Source organism: Marmota monax, unplaced genomic scaffold (assembly GCF_021218885.2).
Source record: "Marmota monax isolate L192 unplaced genomic scaffold, Marmota_monax_Labrador192_F-V1.1 WCK01_AAM20220418_F8-fsc00287, whole genome shotgun sequence".
Lineage (NCBI taxonomy): Eukaryota > Metazoa > Chordata > Mammalia > Rodentia > Sciuridae > Marmota > Marmota monax.
This window is the reverse complement of record NW_026693334.1, coordinates 850,343-863,463: the sequence shown is the minus strand read 5'-3', so window position 1 is coordinate 863,463 and position 13,121 is coordinate 850,343. Positions and strand designations below refer to the sequence as shown.

General features: G+C 37.5%; 1 protein-coding gene across 1 annotated transcript in view; it reads left to right on the top strand.

Annotated features, from left to right (window-relative positions):
• Positions 1-13,121, top strand: part of Ctnnd2 (catenin delta 2) — an 818,473-nt gene that overhangs the window by 49,641 nt on the left and 755,711 nt on the right. The window lies entirely within an intron of this gene.

The following is a 13,121-nucleotide window of genomic DNA, read 5'->3' as shown; positions in this document are numbered from 1 at the left end:
TACATATATATTATATATATTCTGAGAGAATGAATATTGAAATATTCAAATATTTGAAGAAATTGGCTAACACAATTATGAGGACTGGCAAGTCCAAAATCTGTAGAGCAGGAAGTTAGATTGGAAATTCAAGTAGGAGCTGTCCTTGAAGTCTGAAGTCTTGAGACTGCAGGGCCGCCCTGTAGCTTGGGAACACAAGCAGGGAGTTTATATGGTAGTCTTCAGGCAGAATTATTTTGGGAATTCTCCTTTTCTCTTGCAATCTTCAACTGATTGATTGAGGATACTGTATTATGGAGCATAACCTGCTTTGCTCAGTTAGCTGATTGTAAGTAATCCATCAAATTCACAGACACCTTCACAGTAACTTCCAGGCTCACGCTGCATGATGAGGCATGGTGTCCAGCCAAGCTGACACATAAAACTACCTACCCCAGCAAATGTGGACACCGCAGGTGTTTATTTACATCTTAAGTAAGTGCTATCCTGAACAGTAAGGAAACCTTTATCAGATAATGCACCATGGACCTCACATCGAACTTCTGTCTTTTTGTTAACCAGATGCAAATGTGTGACTGAAGGACTGTACTCTTGGGCTGGCCCTCTGGGTATCATCTTCTTCATTACTACTCTCTGTCTTAATGGATTTGAAAACAAGAAAGAGAAAAATTCTCATTATTTTTTAGAAAACAATATGTTCTGCATTAGTAAGGTTCTCCTTGTTTCTTGTTCTTCTATGCAATGTGTTCTGCCATTTTAATAATTTATTAAAGATGCTGAGTAGGATTAGCGCTACTGTTCACCAAGGACGTGGGGTTGTTTATTCGGTATAAATAATGCAGATGAGTCCATGCTCTCTGGATAAACGAGAAGTTGATTATTAGCAGCTATTTTATTGCTAATCTATTATCTTAGAGTTTAATCTCTTGGGAATATATTTATCTTTACAAGACAAAATATGTTCATTGGTTTTACATTGGCACAAAGTATAAACCTACTTTTTCAACTTCTCATTTCTTTGGAGTTTTGGTGAAGTGGAGTCAAGGGTCCTTCCATAACAGTGTCCATGTGCCTTTGGATGCAGAGCAGAGTAGCCCCTCAGCTCATCTTTGTCCCTATGTCACTTCCCCTCAGCACCTCTGTATACTTTATGTCTTGCATCTAGGCACCTGGAGGAAAAGAGATGTGACCCTTGGACTAGATCAGGCTCTTCATTCCTGGAGGGCTCATGATCTTCTGATTTAGCCCTTCTGAGTTGCTGGCCATGGACTGAAATATCCCTGTTATCATAAATTCATTTCCTTATTTTGCGTGTTTCTCATTGTGTCAGTCTGGACACAAGATTGCCTGTTCCTTGGGAGAAGCATCCACCATGCCCATGGTGTACTCTGAGAAGTATCTCCAGCCTCAGGTATGAGGCACATACAAGGAGTTTAATAGTTGCTTTGCAAATAGAGAATGTCTCCTTTTATAATCAAAGGCAGAGAATTGTCATTGCCTAAACCCTGCACCCAGGACCATAAGGTCTGTTTTGAGGCATCGCACTCACAGCCAGGGACAGTTTTCTGATTACTTGGCTCTCCCTTAGCAAACCAGCATAAAGCCAGTGAAAGGTAAATATGGAATCATTGCCTCTCATTCCCAAGGTTTTAGTTGGTCCATGCTTTACTGATCATGACTCATTTTTCTTTTTTCATGTCTTAATTCTGCTTTCTTCTTAATTTCATCTTCAGCATGCTCTAAGAGGTAGTTACTCTGAACTCGAGGACTATATGGCTGACTCTGTGCCTTTCCATACTTGGATAACTATAATAGACACAATTCCAAATTGATTGTCCTTTTGGTTTTCTTTGAAAGACATGCTTTTTAAAGACTGTGTCATATTTTTTTTCTCTCACAGAACCCAGCAGTGTTTGGACATAAGAAAGCAATTTGATGAATATTTTAGCATTCATTGATGACTAAAAGAAATTAAAAGAGTACAGGGCAAAATTCTACCTTAGGTTGAATGGAATCTATGAAAATTACGTATAGAAACGTAGAAAACTTGGCAGTACTCTAGGAATCCTAGATTCTTATTGGTGTCGAGATATATTAAAGATAATCATTTTTTAAATGGCTTTTAAAAATAGAGTTCTACATGATGACTGGTTTTTAACATAATTACTATTATTACTGAAAGATTTTATATGTGCCACTTGACAGTGCCAGCCACCAGTCACTTGTTAAGGAAGGATATGAAAGTTTTCAAAATGACACTTATTTATGAATTCCAGCATTGACTTCCACATTGTTTATTTCTCATCACCCTCAGAAACACAGCAACTTTGCCATCTGTACAGCAGGAGGCACGGAAATTGATAAATAGTTCTTTTAAGTGTTGAAATTGCCCTTGCATGCGTATTTTCTCGAGCTCACAACATATGGCATATTTCTAATTTTTCCTCTAGGATTTCTTTTTAGTGACTGACTTGCACTTGATTAAAAAAATAAATAAAATAAAACCTTACAAAACTCTTAAAGCAGAAATGGTGAAGAAACAATTGTTTTTATGCCTATTTCTGGTTTGAATTTTTTGTTTTTAATATTTCAGGAAGCCAGCTTAAAAATTGCTCCTGTATGTTGAATTATGCTTCTCTGTGTTAACCATTCATTCATTGAACATATTTATTATGACTTATGGCCATAATGTGTTACCTGCATTTAAGTTTTTGGGGTGTGTGTCAGCGTACAAATCAAAGTTTCTTTTCTCAGGGGCTTCTATTTTAAAGGCTGATTTAATTTAGTTGACTTAATCATGCTCCTCTAATGTTAACCAGGCATGATGAATTAGGGATCTGAACATTAAGTATAGTGAGACTCATAGCCTGAAAACCTTTTCTTAGCTTTCCTTTAGATTTAAACTTTCTGTTATTTGTTTCTATCAAGCCATAGCTTGTCGTAACTACTGTTAATTTGCTAGGCTTTGGTGACCAGCTCCCACAGAGTGGAGAGCTTAAGTTGCAGATATGTATTACCCCACGGTTCTGGAGATAGGAGTCCTAGACCAAGGTGTCCCTGGGGCTGGGAGGGCCTCTGCTTCCGCGGAGTCTGGGCAGTTGCTGATGCTCTTTGGTGTCTCTTGGCTTCTGTGGCATCGTCTGGAGCCCTGCCCACATATCCTCATGGCATTGCTTTCCGTATATCCAGCAGGCATACCTGATGAGACACCCATTCTCTGCTTCATCCCAGTAGTGATGCTATTTCCAACTAAGGTGCATTCCGTGGTTCTGTAGGTCAGGACATCAGTATGGGAATTTTAGGGGGACATAATGCCATTTATAACAGCCACCATTGAGTGGATAAGATTTGTTTTTATTTTAAAAATATCTACTACCTATGGACTAATTACTGTGCTAGGAATAAACAATACAGCATTATTTTGTAAAGGGGGCATGTTAAAGCTCTTACTTTAAATAGCTGATGTCACATTAGTTTCTTACAAAAGTAAGACACCAACGTCTTGGCTATTCTGTTCCAAAATCTGGTGGCAGGAGATGCTTCCCACTCGGACACTGGTGTCCTAACGCAGCTGTGGCTTCCTTGTCCATAGCTGGCTGGACAGCCTGAGAGTCAGGACCTTTGCTTTATCAGAGGAGATCACCCCAGTTGGGTGCACCCAGTTGGAGGCACCCTTAGGCTCCTGTTGTTGAAGGTGATAGCTCCCTACCACCTTGAGTCAGTAACACAACTCCCTGATCTTCACCTTCCGGCCTTTACTTACAGCCAACCTCCTGAGATGCAAATTCAAGTTTCCTTCCTAGAAAATTTGTTTAAAGACACAGACATGACTTACCATATAGGAAGCTTACCAGTAAAAAGGTAGCTCCCCAGGTAAGTATTGTGATTTATTTTAAACAGAAGCCAGTTATTGAGTTTTCAAAAAATGGCCAATTCATCGAAAATCTGGCAACAGAATATACATGGCATATATAAAATGGTTCAGATTAAAGTAAACAACAGGTGCTCCATGAATTCATTAGTTCTACCATTAAATACAAAGTGATACAGAAGTTCTGGGCTATGCCACTTTACATTATAACAGATTTTCCAATTTGCAGAATGAGTGAAATAATTATGGCTAGAGAGTGCTTTCATTTTAATGGAAATCTACAAATGCAAATCCTAATTTTGCTTCAGGAGTTGCATTATTAGACTTCAAAATCTGACAAGGAATGGTGTATATGTGTGTGTGTGTGTGTGTGTGTGTGTGTGTGTATTAAAATCTATCTATTTGTTACTTAGGGGCATTCATAATGTATACAAGATAAATGGCTTTATAAATTTTAAAAAGTCTTTGGGGAGCTATTATACAACCTTCTCAGAAATAGGTATTAAAATTTCTATAAGGATATTCATTTTTAAATACAATCTACCTTTAATTTGGGCAGATTTGGGCTTCATTTGGTTAAACATGAAGTACTTCCCCTCTTCCATTTGTATGGCAATATGGAATGTGGAAATTTAGAGCCAGTCAGTGCCCTTACTAAGTGATGAGCAAACTAAAATCTCAAAAGCAGATTGAGCATGATGGGAACTGGGATTCAAGCTGACTTCTGTTGAATCTAAATCATTATCTTAAAGACGGCAGCATTTGAACCACTTCAGCCTGCTTGTATTTCCTAGTTTAGAGGCAAATCAAACTGCAAGTGTTGCTTGTTCTCTCTTATATATGAAAATTAACAAGCAAAGTCAGCCTGAAAATAGAATAGTGATTAGTAGGTACTTGGGGAGCATAAGTGGAAAAAGGGTGGATGGTTGTGATTGCTACGTACTATATGCATGTGTAGAGAAGACAAATCACAACTAATCCCATTAATATATACAGTTTATATATATATATATATATATATATATATATATATAAATAAATAAATAAAATAAATAAGCAAACACCAAATAAAATGTAGGATTATAGATAAACCAAAAGCAATGACAAAATCTACCCTTAAATTTTCCGTGCCACAAAAAATGATATATTATTTTACTTTTCTTTTAAAACTTTGTTATGTTAAATAAAATGAATCCAAATACCTCTGAAAACTTTAATTCTTTAAGATTTCATTGATGCAGAAAGGGCCAAAGAGTGACCCTCTTGGGATCATGAAATCGTTCAGCATTTCTAATGTGTATCTAGAAAGTGAATCATCTAGAACGAATGAAAGATGAGCCAAGATATTGGGGCTTTCCCTTGTAATAACAAGGTAAAGGTAGTATACTTGGGTATTAGCTTCAGCATCATAGTGATGAGTTAGACTGTCCTCTTTAAACTCTAGTGACTTGATATTTTGTTGAGATCAGGTTTGTGGACTGAGAGGGGTTCATTTATTTATTTTCCCCTCCTGTGGTACTGGAGCAGCCTGGCTGGGAAGGTGCTGATATTTGTTGCAAGAGGCAATCTGGAAGTCCTCCATGAGGAAAGTTTAGTAAAAGGAGCATCTTCAGGAGAACGTTCATCTCTCTGCAAGCATGGATGTCATTTCCTCTGATGACATCATTGCCTACCTGCACACCAAATCGCCATTCTCTAAAGAGAAAATAAAGTGCACTGTAATTTTTCTCCAGAGGAAAAGACCATGAATTGGAAACTGCTCATGAGATATTGCTTTTTAATAATAGGTTTTTCTTGTTTTATGTTCATTGTCATATGTTTTTGTTTGTTTTTATAATAAGACAAGAAGTGCAAGATTCAGAGTGTTAGATTCAATGATGAATCCTTGGGATTGATTATATTCCATGCTGGGTATTTTGGGGGAAAAGAGAGATTTCTCTCCTCGGCCCATAATACAATATTTAGGCCTAGTTTTAATCCTTGTTTCTGAACTGATTCAGGTTCCACATGAAAAGAGCTGCCATACAGGTCCCCAATTATCTCTCAAACAGCACTGTCCATAGAAATAAAATGTGCACACCAGAGGTAATTTAAGCTTTCCCAGTATCCACATTACCAATGAAAATATAAATTAATTTTAATAATACATTTGAGTTAAGAAAACACAGTCAACATGTTATTTCAATACGTTAAGTATAAAATTATTAAAGAAGTACTTTTTACATCCATTTTTTTAACTATTGGTTCATAGTCTGCAGTGTGTTTTATGCTTATAGCCCACCTGAATTTGCTAAATACCCACATTTGGCCAGTAGTTACCATATTGGATAATACACTCTAAACCAAAGATCCACAGTCTTTGAAATATGCTTGGTAGGTTTAGAGATTTGAGTTTGTGCATGCCTTGGTCTAATGGACTTACATCATATGCATGTGTACTGACTGTGTGGCCTCTCTAGTATAGACTAGAGCTTCACTTGATCTATCTGAATAATAGCCTAGAACAGTGGTGTACTAAGTCACTGGGTATCTTTGTAACAGATGGAGTCTGATGCTGGAGGCCTGGTGTAGACTCCAAGATTCTGCATTTCTAGCACATTACTAGATGATATCCATATAACTGTTCAGGGAACACACCTAGGGTAGCAGGAGCCTATGGTACCTGTTTTGGGGAACCTCTTATTATGGGTTATTCCAGATTACCCTTATATAGCTAGAATTTCTGAGATTTTCTCCAGACATATTGCTACATAGCTTTGGCTTTCCATGCTGTCCGTGTACACTTGGTTTTCTAAACCCCAGTGTAAAATTGTGCATTTGTCACTGATACATTTTACTAGATTCAGCCAACCAAGCTGTAAGTGGTTACTGTGGGTGTTAGTTCTTAAATCAGTATGTTTATATACTTCTTATCATTTCTTTCTTTCTTTCTTTTGTTTGTTTATTTATTTATTTGTTTGTTTGTTTATTTATTGGTACTAGGGATGGAACCCAGGGGTGCTCTTGCTAAATTGTCCAAGCTGGTCTTGAACTTGCAATCCTCCTGCTCAGCCTTCTAGGTAGCTTGGTTTACAACCTCTACCATTGTACCTGCTTATATCATTGTGCTTAGAATCACCTCCTTCTTTTAAGTAATTCCTAAATCCTGTCACAATTTAGTCAGTATTATTCTTTATGTGAAAATAATGGTCAAGATTTTTGTATTACAAGAGACCCACTGTTATTTTTCAGGTTGCAAATATTGGTGTAGTAAATAATTGTAGAGATTAAACCACTCTCTGAACATCAAGAGATCAAGATCAGCTAGTGTGGAATCCTGACAAATTCCTTGGTGATACTCAGAAACACTGTGTCTCTCTGATTGAAATATTTCAAAGAAGAGAGCAGACATTTGCCTCTGGGGTGGGGGAGGAGGTGATATTCACATGGGAATGTGATTGACAGATTTTCTTGGCTCCACTGGTACCAGGGAGTGAGTACTTGAAGGGCCATCTGAGCAGGCTGATGACGGTCAGGTTCTTGTGAATGAGAGGTCCCAGAGTTCTAGAACTCCAAGCCTGAAGGTCCATACCAGGCCATTCTAGTCCAGCCCTGACTTCACACATGAGGAAAGTTGGGTAAAAGCAGTTATGTGATTCCAGTGACAGCCAGCCACTTTCTAGGCAAATGATAATGTCACTGCTGCTGGAAAGTCCACACGGCAGGTCCCTCCCAGGCAGTGTCCTCTCTCTAGCCCCTGGCTCTGCTTTGTTTCTTTCTTATCAGGACCCAAGAACTTTGTCACTTGTGCTCTGTTCCAACCTCTAGACGCAGACTCCATAACTTTGTCATTTTAACCGTTTTATCCTGATACCTGGCACAACACGTATGGTTAGAAAATATTTGTACTGACTTAAATATAGACATCCATGTTACAAATGGAGATGATTTTTTAATGAGTTATGGGGCTGAGGGGAGTTGTTTCATTAGCTTTCAATTTTTGAGATTAATGCCAGTCTTGAGAAACTTTCACGGCTGGTGGTGGTGCTGAAATTGGATAAGGGACTGTCATGAAATAAAAAGGTGACTAAAGTGGACTAGTGGGAAGGAGAGGGTGACCACTGCACCCTGGGAAGTTATTTTGCACATTCATTAATTTTTGTAAATTGAAATGATTCCTATAGCATTAATGAAAAGTTGGGCAATTGGTACAGTGGGTGTCTGATGGATAAATTAGAGAGAATATCATTGGTTTTATTGGTTTGTGAGTTAATTGACATAATGTATTCCTGGCATTCAGGATTGCATTTGAAGTGAAGTTTGTTATATTAATACAAATAACATGAACCAGGTTTATTCATTTAATTTAATTTTATGATTTTCAAAATTAATTTTAAATTTATATATGACAAGAATGCATACAATTGTTATTACATATATAGAGCACAATTTTTCATATCTCTGCTTGTATACAAAGTATATTCACACCAATTCATGTCTTCATAGATGTTCTTTGGATAATATTGTCCATCACATTCCACCATAATTTCTAACCCCATGCCCTCTCTCTTCCCCTCCCACCCCTCTGCCCCATCTAGAGTTCATCTATTGCTCCCATGATCCCCTTCCGTACCCCACTATGAATCAGCCTCCTTATATCATAGAAAACATTCAGCATTTGTTTTTTTGGGATTGGCTAACTTCACTTAGCATCGTCTTCTCTAAAGCCATCCATTTACCTGCATATGCCATAATTTTATGCTTTTATTGCTGAGTAATATTCCATTGTGTATATATGCCACATTTTTTAAATCCATTCATCTATCGAAGGGCCTCTAGGTTAGTTCCACAGTTTAGCTATTGTGAATTGTGCTGCTGTAAACATTGATGTGGCTGTGTTCCTGTAGTATGATGTTTTTAAGTCTTTTGAGTATAGACTGAGGAGAGGGATAGTCAGGTCAAATGGTGGTTCCATTCCCAGTTTTCCAAGGAATCTCCATACTGCTTTCCATATTGGCTGCACCAATTTGCAGTCCCACCAGCAGTGTATGAGTGTACCTTTGTCCCCACATCCTCACCAACACTTATTGTTGTTTGTCTTCATAATAGCTGCCATTCTGACAGGAGTGAGATGAAATCTTGGAGTTGTTTTGATTTGCATTTCTCTAATTGCTAGCGATGATGAACATTTTTTCATATATTTGTTGATTGATTGTATATCATCTTGTGAGAAGTGTCTGTTCAGGTCCTTGGCCATTTATTGATTGGGTTATTTTTTAATTTTTTTATTTTTTTAATTTTTTTTGGTGCTTAGCTTTTGAGTTCTTTATATATCCTAGAGATTAGTGCTCCATCAATGAACTGGTTTTAAATTAGATATTTTTGTGCTACTAATTAGTCTGTTAGACAGAAAATTATTTTTAAAGTTTATCAGAGCCTACCTGTTAGGATAGGTATGCACATTAAAAAGTTGAACTTCTTAATTCATCTGTACAAACATGGACAGAAGACATATTTAAGTTATTTCTTATTTTAAATTTAACTACATTATTTACCAATGTTACCTCCTATGAAACCTATAATTTCCCTTGTGCCTACTTCAATGAAAATAATCCACAGAATGCTAACTCTGGAGGGTTTTTACTCCGAGCAGCATGGATTTCTGTGCACACACACATACTTTTGATTCTTAAATAATATGAAGTAATACAGAATTATTTTAGTTAGATCCTTTTGTAGCATTTGAATCCAAAATTTAAAAGCAGAATTGAAATCACAGAGAATGAGCGTTTGCCTATAGTGTTTATTTCTTAGAAAAATATAAAAATATAGAGCATACTCATCATCTTGATTATTCTGATCACTGAATTTCATATTTCTCTGGATATGCTGCTTAAATTTTCCACAAACCTGAGGTAATAAATTTTGAGGTACATATCCTTTCACAATACATTCTGAAAAGCATCTTCAATATATGAGAGTACACAGTTAATGTTTTATAAAGAAATTTTATTTGGGGAATCTTAAGCAACTTTGTTGAGGGGTTTTGTACTGATCTAATTTGTGCCTAAGAAAGATATGTGTCATATATCTGTGTGCGTGTGTGTGTGTGTGTGTATGTGCATGCGCGTGTACTTTTAGGTTGTTTGGTATTCTCTGCCTCAGTGAGTATTTACATGATTTTTTTTGCTACTAATCAAAAATATTACTTTAGCTTTCATAACTATTCAAGAACAAAAATATCAGATTTTGTTTCGAATAACTTGTATTCACAGAGTGACAACTTATATTTACAATGCTTCTTTGTCATAGTTTAAAAACATATCCATGAATTTAATTATATTTTTAAAAATATTATACTAACCTTAATGCCTCAGTACCAAACAATAGGGTGCAAAAGATTCTTGGCTGCCTGGGGCAGGTCACAAAGAGCTACACAATTCCCATAGGCTGTCTGCATCTCTGTGTCTCTCTTTCTGGAGCTCTGAGCCTATGTATAAAAAGTGTGACTGTCCTGAAGCTAGCCTGGAGACACTCAGGGACAAACCACACAGAGATTATGAGGGGCACCAGAGGAGTGCAGAATACCCCACCCCCAGCTCTTTGTGTCTTCCAGTTTAGGATCCAAGATGTGAGCTTTCTGTCACCCTGGCCACTTAGGTTCTGACTGTAGCTACATGCAGGTTCCCAAGTGAGCTTCACTTAGCTGAGTCCTAGTAACCCTGAGTACTGTTAGATCGGATAAGAGAAAACTTGTCATTGTTTTGTGCCGTTAGGTCTGGGTAGTTTTTTTTCACAAAAACAGATAATGTTGGAACACTGTTTTTGATGCTTTTCATGTTGAACCTGGGTTTTGTGACTCCCAAATCAAGAAACCATTCAGAGTTGGGATATGGTCCAAGCTCACCCTTTTGACGGCTCTAGCAGACCAAATTGAGTATTTGAAGAACTATATTTCTGTTTCTTCAGTTTTATTATATTACCATGATACCAATTCTCCTTTAATATAATTATATATGTGTATATATATATATATATATATATATATATATATATATCCTAGACTGAATTAATTATTTGCTATTATCATTCTACCACCTTATTTCTATATTATCATTTGAACTGTTTGATGACTGCTTCTCTTTTTACTTTGAATTAGAGGAGTTTCTTATCTTCCTTTCTTTTCTATTGTATTTTTCACACGTAGGAAAATCTGACTGTAAGATGCACCTTTATGTTAGGTTACTAATGTGAAATAAAAGATACTGACACATAGCTAGAAGGTATATATTTTAAGACATGTCCCAATATCAAAGATGTTACAATGTGAAGAAGTATCTCCCAAATGTATGCAGTATAGTATTTAATACTGGCACCCTCCTATTCTACAACAAAATATACAAAAAAATCAGGGTAGGCTTCAGGTAATGGTCATGAGTTAGGCAAAACTGAGCCAAGGCTTGACCTTAGTTCTCACATATAGAGCTTAAGTTCTTAGTCATTCAAAGCTGGATCTTCCTGTGGCAGCTGAATCATGTTACCCCAAATCCCAGAAGGAACTTTCAAGTATTTATGTGTACCAGATCTTTACCCTCCAGGGCTAATAAATCATGAAAAGGCTGGGTTCACTTAGGAGAGAGAGGCCTGGTCCTCTATTTTGAGTAAATTACCCAGGTGACTATGATAGCCAACAGAGTTTGAGAGCTACTGTTCTGGAACAACTGTCAGAAAATGTAAAATAAATGTGCCAAGTGTATTGCAAACCTTTAAAAAGATCACTAGGGGAATCTGAAAATGTAGACTCAGGAACGGATAGAAATTCCAGAGAACGCAAAGCCCCAGGAATTGCATTGTCTGAGAAGGCCTGCCGAATGGTGAGTTAGGAAGCACCCTTAGCATCGGTCAGACTTTCTTGGGGTGCTGGCAATGGAAGGTGCTCTAAGAAGGGAACACAAGGCTACAAAGGAGAGAAGGTGCACAGAATGTTGCTGTTATTAAGGAGAAGCTGTGTGCAAGGCTGGTTGTCATGGACCCGTGTGTGACTGGCCTCAGGGAAGCCTGTCATCTTAAAGGACAGTGGCTGTTGTACACAAGAACAGCAGAGGGCCTGGAAATGCAGCCATAGCAAAAGTATATCCATTTGATTGTCTTCAGAATTAATTTCTTCTCAAAAGCTGACTCACACTTCCAATTATGAACTTACTTTGTGGATGTTAGTGATCCCAAATTGTCATTCTTGTTCATTATTGTACAGAAATTGTGCATATTGTATCACTCTTTAGAGTATGCTGAAGAGTCTTTGAGCTAAACGAAAAACATTGAGTTGAGGGGAAAAGACAATAAACTTCAATCTTCTTGTCTGAAAGATCTGACTGGTGCCAGGAGAGACTTATCCTGGAAAAGCCAAGAACCACTTAACAGGTCGCTTTCCTTAAGACGCAACAGCAAGTGCCGTGGTGGAATCCACTGAGAATTGGGATTCGAGATTGCCACTTCTTACAGTGACTGGTCTTCCCTGCCTTGGGCTCAGGAGGACTCGCCTCACCTGTGTTTTAAATGTTGACCCCTGGTAATAAGGTACTATTGCGTCTTTACAATTCACAAAGCATTTTAACTTGCATTATCACATGCACTTTTCAAACATTCCTTCAGTGTTTAGTAAGACAAACTTCATATTCTTCCATGACATTCTAAAGCCACATGGGTGGTAAAATGTGAAGTGAGGGTCTGATCCCAGGGTTTTACATTTATTTTTTGATGGATCGTAATCATATATCATTATGGGATATGGTGTGATGTTTGGTGCGTTTACACGTTGAATATGGTCAACTCAGCATACTTATGGTCAACTCAGTTTTCCGTCATCCCAAATACTTATTATTTCATTGCCATCACAGGTGTCTTGATTCAGAGGCTTTTTTTCTTCCTTTTCTTGCCAGCCATTTTCATGTCCTTTAAAGTAGATGGCTAATAAATATTGGAGTACAGTTATCAACGTAGAGATGTGTGCTGTCTTCATTGTACTTTAGTCCTAGTTAAATTGGCACCCTGAGAATGGAAGTGGATTAACCAAAATCAAAAACCAAGTGAACAAGTATTAGATCCACTGCTGGTTTCCCAATTATCCTGTGAAAGAAGACTCTTGCATTTCCTATGCTTATTATGGAGTTTTATACCAATTCCACTAACTGCTGCTCCTCACCTTCCCCAGAGCTTCCCTGCTTGGAGATATGGGCCTTAGAATTGGACCACTGGTGAAGATGGACATTTC